Below are 19,682 nucleotides of genomic sequence, written 5' to 3'. Positions count from 1 at the left end.
CAAGCCAACCTAAGACAGGCACAGTCTAGTTGCTGACCCCCCCCCCCCGCCCCCCTGAGGTGGGGTCAACAAGGCCAGAGCAAAGAATTCTGACTCCCACTAAGCACCCACATAATAAAATAAAAGGGTGGCTATGTAGTAGGACAGGCCCATAGGGTCGAGGAAATTGGCTCAAACCAGTTGCTAAAACATGCACATAATGTACTTCCTTATGAGCCAACCTGGAGTCTGCCTGAGGGCCTAGCAACAGGCAATGTCAAAGTTCCTGATCATGCCCAGTCAATGAGGGATGACCATGCAATGTCACTAGATTGGGACACAGCCTGGGTGCTAGGAGGAGGGTTTATAAGGCCTTCCCCATTATTGAATAAACAAGTCTGCTGCTCACCTTCAGCTGACTCCTGGCATCTGTGTCATTGACCCTGCACCTTACTCCCTCCTCTGTTAGGACGAAGCAACAATATGGTGATTTAATTAAGTTTTTGGAACCCATAAGTATTGTACAATACTTATGGTGTACAGTAGGCTGGGTGTAACAGCACGAGCTGCTATGCTGGTAGTATGGATTGCTCTTGCAGAGGATAGGAGTTTGGTTCCTAGCACCCTTATCAGGCAGCTTGGAACTACCTGAGACTCTAGCTCCAGGACAATCTGATGTTTTCTTTTGGGCTTTGAGGACACTGTACTCATATGCACAAACCTACCCACAAACTCACATACAAGATGCATGAATATACACATAATTAAAAACAAAGACTTAAAAACAAACAAACCAAAATTTTTAAAAATGAAAAAGGGTGTGGAGGCTGGAGAGTTGGCTCAGCATTGAAGAGTATTGGTTTCTTTAGCAGAGGACCCAGGTTTTGTTCCCAGCACCCACATGGAGGCTCACAATCATCTATGACTCCAGTTCCAGGTGATCCAACACCCTTTTCTGGATTCCACAGCCACCAGGCATACACACAGTACATATACATACATTCAGACTGTTGTGGGGTATCCACCAGAAAAGACTGCTCAGACATGAGTTTAAGCCAATAGCAAGTCTGTTGTGGAATATTATTTTAAGATGTGTTACATTTGTTTATGCTGTGGAACATTTGTTTAATGATGCAAAGATGTGTTGCATTCTTTTATGCTGATTTGTTTAACTCTGAATCTGTGTTACTTTGCCTGTCTAAAACACTTGACTGGTCTAATAAAGCGCTGAACAGCCAATAGCAAGGCAGGAGAAAGGATAGGCAGGGCTGACAGGCAGCGAGTGTAAATAGAAGGAGAAAAAAGAGAGAGAAAAGATCGAGGAGCAAGAAAAGGAGAAGGACATCAGGGGCCAGCCACCCAGCTACACAGCAAGCCATGGAGTCAGAAGTAAAGGTATACAGAAATAGAGAAAGATAAAGACCCAGAGGCAAAAGGTAGATGGGATATTTTAAGTTAAGAAAAACTGGATAGGAACAAGCCAAGCTAAGGTTGGGCATTCATAAGAAAGCATAAGACTCTATGTGTATTTATTTGTGAGCTGGGTGGTGGACCCCCAAAGAACCAAAGTGTAAAGAGTAAACAACCAACAACAAAAGTCTTTATTAGCCAACCAGTGACTATGCTTGATGCTTGGGATCCTAGTGTATCATTGAGCCTTTCTTGGGATGAGGTTTTAAGCACATACTTCAGTTAACAAGCACAGTTAGCCAGAACCATAACAACAGAAGCCAAAAAACAAGGTTAGTACATTTAGAGACTTTCCCAGAACTATGGACTTTTATGGATTAGGTCTTTATTTCCATTTTGGCAGGTGGCGTTGTCTATGTGCTGAATTGTATGGCCTGAATGGTACTTCCATCATGGAGCCAGTGTGCTGAGGTCTGGGGTCATGTTACATTCCCCACTGGTCTTAGTGAGTGAGTCAAATCATGGGCTCATCCTGTTTTAAAGAGATGTAGTTGGTCCTAAGGACCATTAATTTTACTGAGTTAATACACAATTAGCCATATAGTTTAAGATGCAGGGCCCTCCCTCCTGTTAATCCAATCAGAATGAAAATTAAAGGCCCTGTCATTGCTACTAACAGAGTAGTTAGCCAGGGGGACCAAGAGAACAGAGACTGGTACCAGTTATCTGATCCATTTCTTTGTCTCTTGCTCTTTTTGATGTTTTTTCCAACCATGGAAAATTTTCTCTAATTATTCCTGTTCAATTAGCATAGAATAACAGGTTTCTCCCAAAGCTAGACATAGTTTCCTTTATCTCATGAGAAGTTAAATCTAAGCCTCCCTGATTTTGTAGGACCATTTTTGTAAGGAAATCTAACTGTTGTTTTAATTCAGAAATGGAAACTTAATACCTCTAGGTCCTGGTCAACCCATCTACTTAGTTTGGAAAACACGAGAAGAGGCACATCTAGTCAAACCATTAGTACATGCCCCCTAAACAGTTTCTGGGGCCCAGTAATAGTGCTGTTGTCCATATGAATTAACACACAATGCAGAATAGCAGGCATCGGAATAAGGAGAAATGCCTAGGTTAAAGTTTTGGGTATTAAGCAAGTTTTAGCCGCTTGTAAGTCCTCTAACATTAATTTGGGCTGCCTCCAGTCACAGTGTGTTTTGTCAGTCAATGGGCTGACAATCTGGTTAGTATGAGGGCCAGGTGTCTAAGCATAACCAGCAATCCTGGCTGATTTCTGGCTGAGAATGATTATCTCTATCCCCAGTGTCCCTTCCTGTGGCATAGGGACTGGAGGAGTGTTTTAAGTTATTATTTGAGCAGTCTTATTCCAGGTGGGGAAGTCTTTTACACAGCTAGAAAAGGTATTTATAAAGATTAGCAAGTACTTTTATCCTCTCCCAGCAGGCCAGATCTTGGAGAAGTCAGTTTCCCAGAGTTTGCCAGGGTGTTGGCCTCTTATTCAGACTCCTTCCTAGGTAAGGACTCTCTGTTTAGTGTAAGATGAATTGCTAAATGGTCTTATTAATAAAAAACCCAGAGCCAGATATTGGGGTCAAAACTGGAAGATCAGAGGAATAGGACAAGCCACAGCCAACCTCATCTTACCAACTCCTCAGCCTCTAGAGAGAGCTACATCCTGTATATTCACACCTATATCCTTTCTGTGCCCTGCCATCTCACTTCTTCTCTCGACCCAGCTACATCACTTCCTTTTTCTGCCCAGCTCTATCACTTTCTGTCTGTCTATATAGACCTCCAGACCTCTATGATTAACTAGTGCTGGGAATTAAAGGCATGTGCCACCACGCCTGTCTCTGTTCCAGTGTGGCCTTGAACTCACAGAAATCTGAATGAAACTCTGCTTCTTGAATGCTAGGATTAAAGGCATGTGCTACCATTGCCTGACTTCTATGTTTAATATAGTGGCTGGCTTTTTCATCTGATCTCCAGATAAGCTTTATTGGGGTGCACAAATAAAATATCACCACAATTGAGGATTCATTTGAACACAAACCTGGCATCTGGCTGAGACATCCTGTACTAGGCTATCCAGTCTAGGTATAGCATACCTTGGTCTGATCAACTCAGAATGTTTTGTGAACCCCAGATGAGTAACCTGGTGAAGGTCAGTTACCAGAGTCCTGCTAGTTGTTTCTGGGAGAATGATCTTTCCCTCTGGTGTTTGCTGTGGAATAATCCTCTTATACACTGTAAAGATTTGTCACTCAAATTGGTTTAAGGAAACACTGATTGGCCAGTAGCCAGGCAGGAAGTGTAGGTGAGGCAACCAAACTAAGGATGATGGGAAGGAGGGCAGAGTGAGGAGTCACCAGCCAGATGCAAAGGGAGCAGGAGATGAATGTGTCATGTTAATAAAGATACCACCATGAGGTAGAGAGTAAATAATGAATATGGGTTAACTTAAAATATAAGAGCTTGTTATTAATAAGCCTGAGCTATTGACTGAGCATTTATAAGTAATATAAGCCTCTGTGTGGTAATTTGGGAAGCAGCATCTGGGTATTTGTGACCAGGAAGAGAGGAGAGAAATGCCTATTTACAGGTGTTCTCCATCAACCCGTGGGTTTGAGCTGTCCATTTCTTATTTACCATGGAGTCTTAGGCAGTATGAGGTTGTGATATGTCATCAGAATACCACTGGTCTTAGGGCCAAGCAATGGAAGACAGTAATTTGTAGGGGGAGCCAAATAGCCTCTAGAAAGGCCAAGACTTTCCAATGTCCTTTTTCCCAGCAGTGAGAAGCCCTCTCTCTCTAGAACATATTGTGGACATGCCTGGTAGTAAAAGCATAAAACTGGTGGTCCATGTATATGGTGGTAGACTTTTCCTTTCTCCATCTAAGAGCCTGGGTCAGATCAATCAGTTCTGTTCTCTGGGCTGAGGAACCTGGCTTGGACCCAAATCAGGTATGTCACATGTCATCTATGGCCCCAAAGGTTTAGGTTAAAAGTTTAGGTTAAAACTCCTTTTGTAATGTCTTTTGTTTAGTTTTAATCCAGACTAAGGGCTCAGTACCCTCCTTTGTGCTGATATGTAGTCAAACTTTTTTGTTTGTTTGTTTGTTTTGTTTTGTTTTTTCAACATAGGGTTTCTCTGTGTTGTTTTGGTACCTGTCCTGCATCTCACTCTGTAGACCAGGCTGGCCTTGAACTCACAGAGATCCACCTGCCCCTGCCTCCCGAGTGCTGGGATTAAAGTCATGCACCACCACCATTCGGCTTTTGTCAGGACCATTGACTCCCCAGTAATGACACAGAGATTTATTATTAATAATGAAAGCTCAGCCTATAGCTTAGGCTTGTTTCTAACTAGTTCTCATTACTCAAATTAACCAATTTCTTTTAATTTATGTGCTCCCACATGGCTCATGGCTTGTTACCTCATCTTCTACATGTCATGCTTCCTCTGTGTCTCTTCATGACTCCTCCCTTCTTCCCAGCATCCTCTGTGCCTGGAAATTCTGTCTAGCTATTGGCCATTCAGCTTTTTATTAAACCAATCAAATTGCTGTCTTCACAGTGTACAAAAAGATTATTTCACAACATTTTCCCCTTTTCTCTAAATAAAAAGGAAAGATTTTAACTTTAACAAAGTAAAATTATATACAATAAGAACAATTATCAAGTAAGAATTAAATTTACAATGTCTAGTCCATTTGTATTTGGCAAATTAAGAGAAAATACTCCACTATTTATCCTCTCTTGATGAGTCCAAAATTTTGTACTTAATTTATGATCTATCATAACTAGGGAAAACTATAATATCTAGTCTTCAATTTCATCAAAGACACCAGAAAGACACTATTACCTGAGTAAGCAGAAAGTGCAGTGCAAGCCACTTCCAAAACTAAGAAACTACAGAGACATCTGGCTGCCTGGACAGTCACCCCAAGATTCCTCTGCAACATTGGGGCATCCAATCTTTGACCTACAGGCCTAGACTATCTGACAGACTTTTCTGTGAAGCAGGAATTTTGAAGGACTGTCCTGTCTTGTTTTGGCAAAGTTCAGCAGTCATTTTCCTTTGTGTCCTGTTTGTCCAGTTTGTACAGAATAATATCAGCAGTCAAGACAAGTACAGTTTCTTGCCCAAATGGCTAATTTTGCCACATTGAAAGCAAACTCCATGTGGAGTTTCTTTGATGCCCATCATCTTCTCTGAAGTAAATTGGTGCTGCCATGAGTAGACATACCTCATTTTCTTGAAAATTCCTATGTTAACAAACATTTTAAATGCCATATTCTGTAAGTCTTTGAAGGTATATCCCTGTTTGACCTTGAAAACATACCTAACATGACTACATGTTTGATTGTTATAGGTTATAACCACTAACCTGCATTTCTTTATTATCCTAAATAGTTTGTAATAATAACTTTCAAGGACTAGAAATTTATATTACATTGTTAATTGATCTGCATAGGTGCAATACCTTAAACAAGAGTAGAAATGTATGTACAGTACAGTTCTAACAAAAATAACCTTAAATTTGTATCAATATACAAAAGTCCATACCAATGTAAAATATTTGAAACTAGTGGTTGTTCAAAAGTAGACTCAACAATCCATACTTTTATCTCATCATTTTATACTACGTCGACCTCTTTTCTCTTTAGAAAGAGATACCTGAATCTAATCTCGATTGTTCAGTTTTTTTCTGACCATTTCCGATAACAATTTGTAACCAATTCCCTTAAATGATAACAAACATCCATAACTCACCAAATGACCAAAAACCACCCATTCCATCTCTTGGGAATGTAGGTGTTGTGTTCTCTAAACTGTTTCTTGTTATCTGAGGGTGCTGTCATCTTTGAGGGATCCTGAGAAAATTAGGATAATGGTCAAGACCTGGCTATAATAATCTGTGTGGCTGGATCATCTCAGCCAGCAGCCTTGAAGCTATTCTGGATGCAGAACTCAAGAGGAAACTGCAACAGAGGTACTCTGAGAGACTGGATCACCTGAGCCACCTCTTTGGTGTCTGGTTGCCTGTCAGAGCCTGCTGACAGTCAGCTGGGTAGCTGGGTAGAGGCGTGCAGACTGAAGAGACAATGAAGAAGACAGAAAAGAGTCGAGAGGTCTGCCGGTCAATGTCGGACAGCCCTGAGTTTATTTCATAGCCAGCTTATATACAGTTTTGAAGGACAGAGGTAGAACAGCACAGGCATTCAACCACTATCTATCCTGCCGTCCTTGCATCAAGGAGCAGGCAGTTTCATTTTCTATCTCAATGTACCTCTGGCTGGCATCAGCAGTCTGTGTCTAGCTAGATAGTGTGTTCCTTCTTGTGGGCTAATCAGGACTTTCTCACAGCCCTTCAAGGAGATTCTGCAGGCTAATTTCTTGTAGCCCTGGAGCAAACAAGCCTGATATATTGTTTGTTTGTTTTATGCTTAAGCAGGTAAAATACATGTCACCTAACTTGTAGTTATTTTAGGTTTTTTTATATCAGTAATGAGGATTTTCAGAGGTCTTCCCCTATCAAATCTGATCTCTACCAACCTTGAATGAATCCACAGCCTTTCATTTCCTGTGGAAACAAAAACATAACCTCTTCTCCAAAGCAATACATTTTTTTTAGTTCCATTTTAAAGTTAAGGCATTCTTAAAGTTTCTATGATGGTTTATTTCAACAGTCCCTTTCACAATCCCATGTCTCCCAACAGCTGTTGTTTGCTTATCAGCAACCAAAAAAAATTCAAAGACAGCACAATAACATAGAGGATCCAGACTGCCTGTGTATTTCATGTGTCTATGTGGCTTAATCTTTTTTTAAATTACTTTACTCTTTTTTAAAGACTTTATACTATTATTTTCAAATTATTTATTTATTTTTATGGCTGTCTATACTCTTCTTCTTTTTTCCTAAGCCTACATACATTGTTAAAAACACTGTAACCTGTTTGGAGTTTTTTTCCATCTGAACCTACTTACTGCATATCTGTAACCTTTTCTGCCTGCATGAGCAAAATCTTAAACCACCATCTGCTGTGGAATGTATTTCTGTATACTGGGAATATATGTTGTTCCCATTGGTTAATAAATAAGCTGCTTTGGCCTGTGGCAAGACAGGTTAGAGGCAGCTGGGAAATCCAAAGAGAGACAGGAAAGAGAAAGGCAGAGTCTAGAGAGACACCAACCTGCTGCCTGAGGAGCAGCATGCCAGCAGACCAGTAAAGCCATGGAACATGTGGCACAACAGATGTTGTAGAAATGGGTTAATTTAAGATATAAGAGCTAGCTAGCAAGAGGCCTGCTATAGGCCATACAGTTTGTAAATAATATTAAGCCTCTGAGTGATTATTTTATAAATGGCTATGGGACCATTGGCTAGGCAGAACCAGAGAAAACTTTTGACTACAACCATCAGCTTAGCTCATTGCCTGCTGCCTGCAGGCAGTGACAGGAAAGCATCTCTGTACTGTAGCCTGCATGAGAGGCTGTGGGACTAGGAAGCCATGTTTGGCACCATTTTTGTGTGTTTGTAACCTTTTTTTTTTTTAAAGCTTTCTCAGGTCTTATGTGGAAGTACATGTCCCCACATTGAACATCATTGTAGCATGGCTTTCTCTGTCCCATCATCCAGCTCCCAAATCATGATACATAGACTTATTATTAATTATAAAAGTTTAGCCAATAGCTTAGGCTTGTTCCTAACTAGTTCTTATAACTTAAATTAACCCATGTCTATTAATTCACATGCTGCCACGTGGCCCATGGCTTGTTATCTTGTCTCCTACATGTCATACTTCCTACGTATCTCCCTTCTTCTTTACAGAGTCCTCTGTGCCTGGAAATCTTGCCTAGCTATTGACCATTTAGCTTTTTATTAAACCAATCACAGTGACACATTGTCACAGTGCACAAAAAGATTATTCCACAACAATTTCCCCCCATGAATAAATGTTATTTTACATCAAATACTTCTTTAGTACCTATCAAGATGATCCTATTGTTTCAGTCATTTAAAATCATTTTTATATCATGTGTATGTGTATGTGTATGTACCATGTGCATACCTGCTGTTTGAGGAATCATAAGAGGGCATCCAATACCTTGGAACTGACATTATGGATTTTTGTGAGTTGCTATATGGGTGCTAAGAACTGAACCTTGGTCCCCTGCAAGAGCAGCAAGTGCTCTTAACTGCTGATCCATCACTCCAGCTCCCCAGTCATTTTTAAAATTACAGGTTAACTTTATAACCCAAGTTGGCCTCAAACTCATGATCCTTCTGCCTCAGCTTTCTGGGTACTGTGACTACAGGTGTGTGCCTGGATGGTTTTATTATATTTTTCTTATTAATATAGTATACTAATTTAATTCTAGGTTGTAAAGCTAACCTTGCATTGCAGGAATAAATCAAATTGGTCAGGAAATAGAATCCTTTTTTGGTGTTCCTCAGTATTGTTGAGTACTTCCTGTCTATATGCATGAGGGATGCTGGTGTATGCTATTCCTCTAATATAATTATCTGGCCTTTGCTATTGTGTAATAATGGACCCATAGATGAGTCTGGAAGTGTTCTAGCACTGATTTTCTAGAAAAAAAGGTTGAAGTGTTGATATTATTTCTTTAAATGTTTGATTAAAATTTACCAAACATTACCAGAGTGAATCTAAATCTGAATTTAAAATTTGAAGTTATTTTAGTGATAAGGGTTTAAATTAAAGTCCATCTCTTTATTGTTTATGTACCTTTTCAGATTCTACATGTGTTCTTCAGTTTTATTAATTCATATATTTCTCAAATTTATTTCATATAATAGTCATCTAACCCATGTGTGAAGAGTTCTTCACAATATTCATTTCTAGTTATTTTTATTTTATAAGGTTGGTAGTAATGGCCCCTCTTCTATTCTTGAGTTTTGCAGAATCCTTTGTCATTCCAGGTAACATTCTGGAGCTTGTATCACAGTCTTGAAGACTGTCCTCAGACATTTTTATTAAGAAGTGAAAAAGACTAACTTTACAGTGGAGAAATCTGGCAGACATTACTTAATTCAAACAATAGAGGAAAATTAACATCAGCAATAATAAGACATTTGTATCTATCCTGATGTAGCATGTAGTGAAGGCTGTGAGAGATTCTCCCTCAAGAGTCTGTGACTTCATTCTGACATTGAAAATCCCTCAAACTGAGGGATATTCCACTAAACAACCATTTTAAAGGCAAATCCACATAAAAATTTTCCCAGTTTTGTGCAAGAAGTTAGAGAGTTTTACATTTTGCTCTTAAGTGTATAGTCTTGAGTTAGCTTTTTGGTAAGGTGTGAATTATATGTCAGTTTTTTTTTCTTTCACAGAGGTTAAATTATCCCAAAAACATGCGTGTTGAAAAGACTTCTTCCTCCACTGAAATGCCTTTGTATCATTATCATTACATGAATCTATTTCTGGAGTCCCTGGTACAGTCCTCTGATCTCTCTGTTCTCTGTGACAGCTTGGTGCCTTGATGTCATCAACTTTCTGATATTGTAACAAATAGCAGTCAGTTTATAAGGAGAGAAAAATGCTTATTTTGGCTCTCAGTTTTGAAGGTTTCAATTCATGATTGATAAGCCATGTTCCTTTTATGCCTGTGGTAAAACACACCATGGCAGGCACATGTGGTAAACCAAAGCTATTCATCTGCTGGCACAGAAGCAAAGGGATGAGGAGGGTCTCGGCGGCACGATACCCCTGGATGGCATGATCTAAAACCCATAGTAGGTCTCATATCTTACTATTTCCACCACTTCCCAACAGTGCCTCAGGCCTTTAATGTTTGGCCCTTCAGAGACAGTCTTGATCCAAATTATAGCACTTGGTTACTGTGGCGTCATGGTAAAAAGTTACTGAATTTCATTTTTTGATTTTACTTATTTTTATTTAAGTATATGTGTGTATGTGCACATGGGTGTAGGTGCTTGCAGAGGGCAGAAGAGGCACCAGATACCCTAGAGCTCAGTGTGTGTTTGTCATCTAAGAAATAAAGCTTGCCTGAAGATCAGAGGACAGAGCCAGCCAGAGTTAAAGATAGATGCCAGACAGTGATGGCACACGTCTTTAATCCTAGCACTCAGAAGGCAGAGATCTGTCTGGATCTCTGTGAGTTCAAAGCCACCCTGGACTACATGAGATTGATTCAGTCTAGGAGAGAAACAGAGCCAGGCAGTGGTGGCACACACCTTTAACCCCAGTATTTTGGAAGCACACAGGCCATTAATCCCAGCACTATGAAGGTTGAAACAGGAAGTGAAATGTCTGGGCGGAGAAAGGCAAGAGCCTTTCGGCTGAGGACTCAGAGACATTCAGTCTGAGGATTTGTAGAGACAGGATCAGGTGAGGAGTTGGTGAGGTGAGAAGTGGCTGTGGCTTGTTTCTTCTGATCTTTTGGCATTTACCCCAATATCTGGCTCTGGGTTTTTATTATAAGACCATTTAGGATTCATGCAACAAGTGTGAGCTTCCATATTAAACCTAGAATCTCTACTCAGAGGACCCAGATCAGTAAACTCAGCCTGATCCAGTTTCATGTTCCTTCAACCATTATCGCACACCCTTAAAATCCATTCCTACACATACTCTGAAGACTTTCTGCTTAGTGAATTAGCAAACTCTTTAACATCTTTAGTGCCCTATACTATCTATCTCCCGTCTAGCAGCCTGCTTAGCCTTGTCTGGTTATGGGACTAGGGGTAACTATTGGTAACTATGGACTAGGGGTAACATCAGTACTGTCTTACCTGGCATCTGGTTAGGGAAAGGCACTGCTGGTTTATCAGACAAAGAAGGATTAATGTCCTCAGTCAAAGGTAGAAAAGGTGATATCCAGGGCGTGGGGGAGTGAGTACAGCTTCTGCTGAGGGTGGAGAGACTGCTTCCTCAGGTGAGATAAACCACTGAGAATCTGAGGCTTCAAAGTTCCCAGCTTCAGTGGGGGTCCTCCCACACATCCCCATCCCAGTTACAGGATCTCATCCTTCTGTTGTTGTTGTTTTGTTTTCGAGACAGGGTTTCTCTGTGTAGTCCTGGCTGTCCTGGAACTCGCACTATAGACCAGGCTGACCTCAGACTCACAGAGATCCACCTGCCTCTGCCTCCTGAGAGCTGGGATTAAAGGTGTGTGTCACCACCACCCAATCCCATTCCTTACCAATTAATGCTTCCTTTAACCGCTGACACCCTCGGAGGCTGGGACCTGAATTTTTGCTGTAATTCAGCCAACCTTATAAAGAGGACTTCAGCTTGATTTTCTACAACTTGGGCTCTGTGTCCACTGGAGAGAAGATTCTCTTCCAGGGCACACTTAGAAATCTGTGGACTGTTTATGAGCATCTGGAGCCGGTCTATTTTTTATCACTTTTATCACTGAGTTCTTTGCTGTCCTTCTCCATATTCTGAGATGCTAGAAGGTGGTTATTTTTATCATGGAGCTGTAAAGGGTCTGTCTTTCTTTGGACCAACAGCTCCCAAATAATGACACAGAGACTTTTTATTAATTATGAAAGCTTGCCCTTAGCTTAGGCTTGTTCCCAGCTAGCTCTTAAAACTGTAACTCCAAGATCTGACACCCTCACACAGACATACATGCAGGCAAAACGCCAAAACACCGATGTGCATAAAAATAAAAATAAATTTTTAAAAACTTAAATTACCCTGTTTATATTAATCTACGTTCTATCACATGGCTTGTTACCTCTCCTCAGTACATCTGACTTCCTCCCTGTCTGATGGCAAATCTCTCCCATCTCAGATTCTTTCCCAGGGTTCCTATCTCTCCCTGGAAGTCCTGTCTATCTTTGCTGCCCAGGTATTGGCCATTCAGCTCTTTATTAAACCAATCAGAAGGTACCTTAGGCGGGTGAGGGAGGACAGAAACACATCTTCACACAGTGTACAGAAAGAGTATCCCAAGATGGGGCTCATTCTTTTCCTTTGTCAGTTTATCCAGGGATGCTAAGAGCAACTGACCAGCAACATCATTTTCCTTATTTTTCCACAAATTGTCAAAAGTTTTATATACAGAGTCATCAGATTCATTGCCTGTCACAAGTTGTGAATCAGGATAATCAAATGCATTTATATCTCCTCAAGTTTGTAAAAATAGTTCACACCATGGTTTCAGTTCTTTCTGAACTTCTAGGTGAGGCTTCAGTAGCTGTAGGTGTTGCCAAATTGGAAAGCCTATTTCATATAATTAAAAAATTCATCCTTAGCTGGGCATGATGGTGCATGCCTTTAATCCCAGCACTCGAGAGGCAGAGGCAGAGGGATCTCTGTGAGTTTGAGGCCAGCCTTGTCTACAAAAGGAATTCTAGGACAGCCAGAAATGTTACAGAGAGAAACCTTGTCTTAGGGGAAAAAATCATCTTTATACTTCTGTTGCTCTAGATCCACCTCTAGTACCAAAATTTGTATTAGTAAGAGCTCTCAAGAAGAACCAAACTGATAGAATGCATATAGTGCATTCTTACAGGCTGTGGTCCAGCTAGTCCAACAATGGCTAACTGTGAATGGAAAGCCCAAGAATCTAATAGTTGTTCAGTCAACGAGGCTGGATGTCTCAGCTGGTCTTCAATACACGCTGGAATCTGGAAGAAGCAGGCTCTAACGCCAGTGAAGGACTGAGGTTGCCAGATAGAGTGAGGGCAAGCAGGCAAAGAACAAAATCTTCCTTCTTCCATGTCCTTTATACAGGCTGCCCCAGAAAGTGTGGCCCAGATTAAAGGTCGATCTTCTCACTTCAAATTATTTAAGAAAAATCCCTCACAGATGTACCCAGTAACTTGGGTTTTAATTAATTCCAAATATAGTCAATTTGACAGCCAAAAATAGCCATCACACCTACCAAGTGCTGGCACCAGCACTTTACCCGGATCTTCTGTCCTCATGCTCAACCATTGTCTGATGCGGCTTCTTACATGCCACACATAATGGGACCTGAAACAAACACACCCTGCCTGAGTAGTACTTCACTGAACCCCATTATAGGTGTGGGGGTGCTGTGGAGACTCCCACACTGAAACAGATCTCTGCTTAAACCACACCTACCCTAAAAGCCTTACAACTCCCTATTTTATGACTGCCTGGAATGAACGAAACTCATCTCCCACCTTACCTTGTTTTCTAACTTAAACCTGTTCAGAAAATTCAGAGTATGTGGCATGTGACTCTAAGTACACATATTTTCATCTTTAGCAGAGCACTTTAACATGATGGTTCATGCCTGTAATCTCAGCATGGCCGAAGCAGTGTACAGCAACAAGCTTAGGGCCAGTCTGGTCTACAGTGCACATTCCAGGCCAGCCAGGGTCATATAGGGAGACCCTGTCTCAAATTAAAACAAAACAAAACAAAATCTCCCTAAAATATTGGTATATTGTTATTTTCATGGGTTGTATTTCTACATCTTACCAATGCATAGTGGAAGTGCTAACAGCATGAAGTGGCTGTGTATAAAATGGACTCGGATGAAAGAGGGAGGAGACTATTACAGGGCAGGAGTGGGGTGTATCCACAGGACCACTCACTGTGGGAGGCAGGCCCAAAGATGGATTAGTGCGTTAGTTACATTTTAGAAGAATTCCAGATGTTTCCATGTCCTGAAAAACAAAATGAGATTTATGAAACTATATTTTGGAGATGGGCCTGGAAGAGGGCAGAAAATTGATGTTTTGAGAATGCCTTGTCTAACCCCCAAAATTACTCATTTGGGAAACAGAGAGGAAGAGGATTATTTGTCTGGTATACTGGAAATGAACACCATATCCTTGCACATACTCAACAAGTACTATCACTGAGCTAACTCAGTGTCATCATCATCCTCATCATAATCATCATCATTAAACAGCGTCCCAGGAAGTTGTTGGAGTCTTGTTTTTGTTTTCCTCCATGTAACTGTGGAGTCCTGCGCAGTTAAACATTTTGGGCTGGGTCTAGTGTACATACTGATATATTATATATATGTATGTATATTGGCTATTCAAGCCAATTCAAGCAGCAGGGTGTAGCACAAATCCCAATTGGATTATAAAATTAATAATAATAATAATAATAATAATAATAATAATAACCCAGAGCTGGATATCAGGGTAAATGTTGAAAGATCAGCAAAGGAACCAGCCACTAGAGAGACTTCTCACCTCTACTGATTCCTCAGCCTGAACAGGCCAAGCTCCTGTCTCAATCCTGACTTATCACTTCCTCTCTCTGACCAGCCATATCACTTCCTGTTTTCTCCTCCCAAGCACTGGGATTAAAGGTGTGTGCCACGACTGCCTGGCCTCTAGTGGTTAGCTCCACACTCAGTCAGGATTTATTTGTTAAAGCACAAACAAAATATCACCACGGTTTTAACTCAAACTTCCAGCCTTACGCTTTGTTCATCCCCATCCCTTTGCTCCCTTATATAATTAAATACAAGGTAAGGGCTGTGAGAGATTCCACAGGAAAAAGCAGTTATGGGTTCAGATGAAATGTTTGCCCAAATCATCATAGTGACTTCCATGTATTTATTATCATAACCTGAAGAAGTAGCAACAGGAACATACCGCTAAGCATACATTCATGCAAGGACATTTGAATGCAGGATGCACAAAACGTTTTTGTACAAAATGTACTTGACTCAGAGGCAATTTTTTATTTTACATTATATACATATTGTAAGTGTTACAGCTCGGATGGAAAGGTGTCCTGGCAGTTGGGAGCCAAGGAATACCACAAAGTCACACTGCACAACAAACTTCACACGACAAATTTACTGGGAGGGAAAAAACCAGGAGGGTGGCTGCCTCTGCTCGGGGTAGAGAGTTTTTATAGGGAAAAACTGAAAGCCAAAAGTTACATGCTTTGGCAACTTGGGATTGGGTAGAAGGGATATGGGGCAAGATGAGTTTTTTTAAACTACTGGTCTAGACTTTTGGAGTGAAATCACATTTGAACTATTGGGTTGGACATTTAGTGGGGAACCACAACTTGCTGAGAAGGATTATCTGGGCTGCTCAGCAGGATTATCTAGATATCTTCAAGGGCCATAAACCACAGATAGAACATCTACAGGAGCACACTGCCCTGTATCTGTTTGAGTTGTCATGCACATTCCTGAGGTCCTTCCTGGAACTGAGCAAAGCAGGTGGTCTGAGCTGGTGGCCCTACCCTAGGATGGAGTCTGTTGACTTCACACTTACTTGCCCAGCCATCGCTCCAGCCCCAAGAGTTTCATCCTCAAAAAAAAGGTATTTTCTTAATGTGTCCTAGAATTTTCTTTTTTTCTTTTCTTTCTTTCCTACCTTTCTTCCTTTCTTTCTTTTTTCTTCCTTCCTTCCTTCCTTCCTTCCTTCCTTCCTTCCTTCCTTCCTTCCTTCCTTTCTTTCATGTGGGTCAGGGTCTCTCTGTGTATCCCTGGTTGGAACTCACTATGTAGACCATGCTGGCCTCAAACTCATAGAGATCCACTTGCGTCTGACTCTTGGGTGCTGGGATTAAAGGTGTGCGCCACCACTCTTGGACAATGTGATGATTTGAATAAAATGGCCCCATAGGCTCATAGATTTGAATGCTTAGTCACCAGGGAGTGGCACTACTGAGATGCATTAGGAGGTGTGGCCTTGTTGGAGTAGGTGTGGCCTTGAAGGTAATGTGTCACTGGGGGGTGGGCTTTGAGGTTTCAAAAGCTCAAGCCAGGCCCAGTGTCTCTCTTCCTTCCTGCTGCCTGCAGATCTGGATGTAGAACTCTCAGCTACCATGTCTGCCTGCACGCCTCCATGGTCCCCACCATGATGACAATGGACTGAACCTCTGAAACTGTAAGCCACCCCAATTAAATGCTTTCCTTTATAAGAGCTGCCGTGGTCATGGTGTCTCTTCACAGCAATAGAACACTGACTAAGACAGCCATAAAGGTGATTGTGATAACTAGAAAAAGAGGTTAACTCACCAATGCTGGTATAAACAACATCACTCTGTACAGAACCCATGAACTAGGCTGGGGTGGTGCATGATGGGATGCCATGGCTGCTCGAGTGACTATTGGCTGTGGCAGCAAGAGGGTGAAGGTAGCTGGTAAACCCCGTTTGCAGTCAGGAAGCTTGATGCTTATGCTCACTCTCTGTCAACATGGCATTTCCTGTTGTGGATATTCCTTTACACTGTGTGAAGACACGTCACTGTGACTGGTTTAATAAAAAGCTAAATGGCCAATAGCTAGGCAGGATTTTGGGGGCAGAGAGAATGCTGGGAAGAAGATGGAGATGCTGAAAGGCAGAGAACAAGCAAGACATGCAGGAGGGGAGGTAACAGCCACAAGCCATGTGACAGCACATAGATTAATAAAAATGGGTTAATCTAAGAGCTAGCTACAAACAAGCCTGAGCTTTCACAATTAATAATAAGTCTCCTTGTCATGATTTGGGAGCTGGCAGGTGGGACAGAGAAAGACTTGCTGTAATTTCCTAGGACTGTAATGGAATTTGGCCTTAGGAAGACCTAGGATGTAGATTGTTTGGTAGAACATTTGCTTACCTTGTATGAAAGTAGCTCTGAGTGTACTAGCATTTGAGAAGTGGAGGCAGGAGGATCATTGGTTTGAAGTCATTTGTGGTTACATAGTAAACTTAGACCAGCCTGAGCTACACAATACCCTGTTTGTTGTTGTTGTTGTTTTTAAGTATATTTTTAAATCATGGTGATGTTCTTCTAGTTCTTCATTACCTTCCACCCACCACACCTGGCCTACACAAAACTGTTTTATAAAGCAAAACCACAACGTAAAAAGAAGATCCAGAGCCAGGTGGTGGTGGCAGTGCACACCTTTAATCCCAGTACTGGAGAGGCAGAGGCAGGAGGAGAAAAACAGAAGGAGGAGGAGGAGGAGGAGGAGGAGGAGGAGGAGGAGGAGGAGAGGAGAAAGGGTGGAGGAGAAGGGGGGGGGAGAGAGGGGGAAAAGAAGAAGAGGAGGAGGAAGAGGAGGAGGAGGAGGAGGAGGAGGAGGAGGAGGAGGAGGAGGAGGAGGAGGATCCAGAACTAGAGAGATGGTTCAGTGGCTAAGAACACCTGCTGCTCTTGCAGAGGACCTGGGTTCAGTTCCCAGCACCCACATGGTGGCTCACAACCATCTGTTACTGCAGTTTCCAGGGATCAGGAGTCCACTTCTATCCTTTGAGGACACTAGGCATGAACACATTACACATATATACATTCAGGCAGAACACTCTGTTGTGGACTATTTTGGTTGCATCTGATGCTCTTGAAACTAACAATAAAGTTTGCTTTGAATCAGAGGGTGGAACTAGCTACTAGTGACCAAAATTAGCCATAAAGGATTTGGAGGACTGAGGACAGCTAGAGAGACACAGGAAGTAGTAGGGCGGGACTTGGAGAGAGTCTGACCTTTTGGATGGAAGATGAGAAGGAGAGGAGGTCACTGGTTGCTTCTTCGATGCTTCTCTGATCATTCAGGATCTTACCCGATGTTACTCCCAAATTTTTATTGATAAAGAATAATTAGATAAATGCTTCAACACTCATACACATAAAATAAATAATAGAATAAAATAAAACATGGAATAAAAATAAATACTAAAAAAAAAGAAAAGAACACCTGACAAATTAATAATGGGAAATTGAGAATGTGGGAAAAGTGAGTGTGGGCTGGAGTTTGGAGCCTCTAGTTTCTCAAAGAGTAAACTACAGGAATTTGGCTACCTAACGGGTCAGAATTTTCACCAGAAGGAAAACAAGCCGTGTGTCTTGACAAAGGTAAAAGTGTGCCAGGAAATCACAAGCTACTTTGAGCTGCCATTCTTTAATCCTCTCTGGAGGGCTTTCTCTAAACAGGAGAGAGCTGGAGAATAAAAAATGAGTGAGGACACAGCAGGCTCTTGTGGGTCGAGCATTTCAGAGGTCACTTTGGCTCAACATCCATAACACCCATTGTAGGCAGAGTTTTTCCATCTTGACCACCTGTTCCCCATCCAGCAGCTGCTTCCAAATTACCACACAGAGACTTAGTATTATTTATAAATGCTCGGGTGATAGCTCAGGCTTATTACTAACTAACTCTTACATTTAAATTAACCCATTTCTATTAATCTATCTTTTGCCATGTGGCTTGTGGCTTTACCTGTCCTCTTGCTCCCCTGGAGGCTGGCTGGCATCTCCTCTGACTCCGCCCTCCCAAACCCATCCTCAGTCTGACCACCAGCCTATACTTTCTGCCACCAGCCAATCAGCGTTTAATTAACAATGAGCATAATCCACAGCAACCCATCACATACAAAAAGAAATCAGAGAAATCTAGGGGCTTCCTATGCAGACCAAGCATCAGACTAAGTAGGGTAGGACAGTTTCTGTCCCAAGTCTCCTGTGGCTCGAGTCACAAAGGCACAAAGATGACCCTTACCCGACTCTCCAATCAATCACATTCACACTACGGGGACACAAAAGCCACAAGTGCCTCAAACGAAAATACAATCCACCCCCCACGCAAGCCTTGGCACATACCAGGCGGCATGCATAGTCACAACAGCAGAGTTCGCACGGAGACCCCTGCCCCCACACCCCACCAAAAGTAGAAAAGGCACACTGGGAAGTAGTCACACTTCTCATTGGAGGCACCTTACCCTCTCGCAGAGTTTGCCAGTGCTCACAAACACATAAGTCCAGGGAAGGTACACTCAAGGGACCTGTCAAACTCCACTCACACACAAAGGACGTGATCATCAATCGCCAATCAAGCAATCCTTGCCGCCTTCACAGTCCCTCCACTGTCACCCAGACACACGATAACGATCCTACGCGTCCCACGATCTCCCTGAGTCAGCTTGTCCCCTCCATGCTCCGCACAGGCTGGGCCATCCAGACACTTGGCACCAAGGCGCCTCATTATCCCTAAAGAGGCTATTCAAGTTCTCCCCAAAACTAGCTGGAGTATCTTGCCCACTCCTCCAAAGAGATTCTCAGGAGAGGGAAGTACAAAGCCCAGGGGCCTCTGGGAAATGTAGTCCAGGAAGCGGCAGGGGGCAGAAGTCTGTGCTCAAAGCTGTGGTTCGGACAACCCGCACAAACTGTTCCGCTGTTTATCGGACTCGTGAGGAAATCCCTGCTGACAAGGGCTCCCTAGACCAGACTTTGCTCAGGCTCCTCTGAACCCTCATTTCTATTAGACCTCCTCCCCGGCCGTTGTCAAGCCGAGGTTAGGGGAGTCCTTGGTAAGAATCCCTCTTATTGATAAAG

The sequence above is a fragment of the Peromyscus eremicus genome, chromosome 1 (genome assembly GCF_949786415.1).
Source record: "Peromyscus eremicus chromosome 1, PerEre_H2_v1, whole genome shotgun sequence".
In the NCBI taxonomy this organism is placed as follows: domain Eukaryota; kingdom Metazoa; phylum Chordata; class Mammalia; order Rodentia; family Cricetidae; genus Peromyscus; species Peromyscus eremicus.
Note: the sequence above shows the minus strand (reverse complement) of the source record.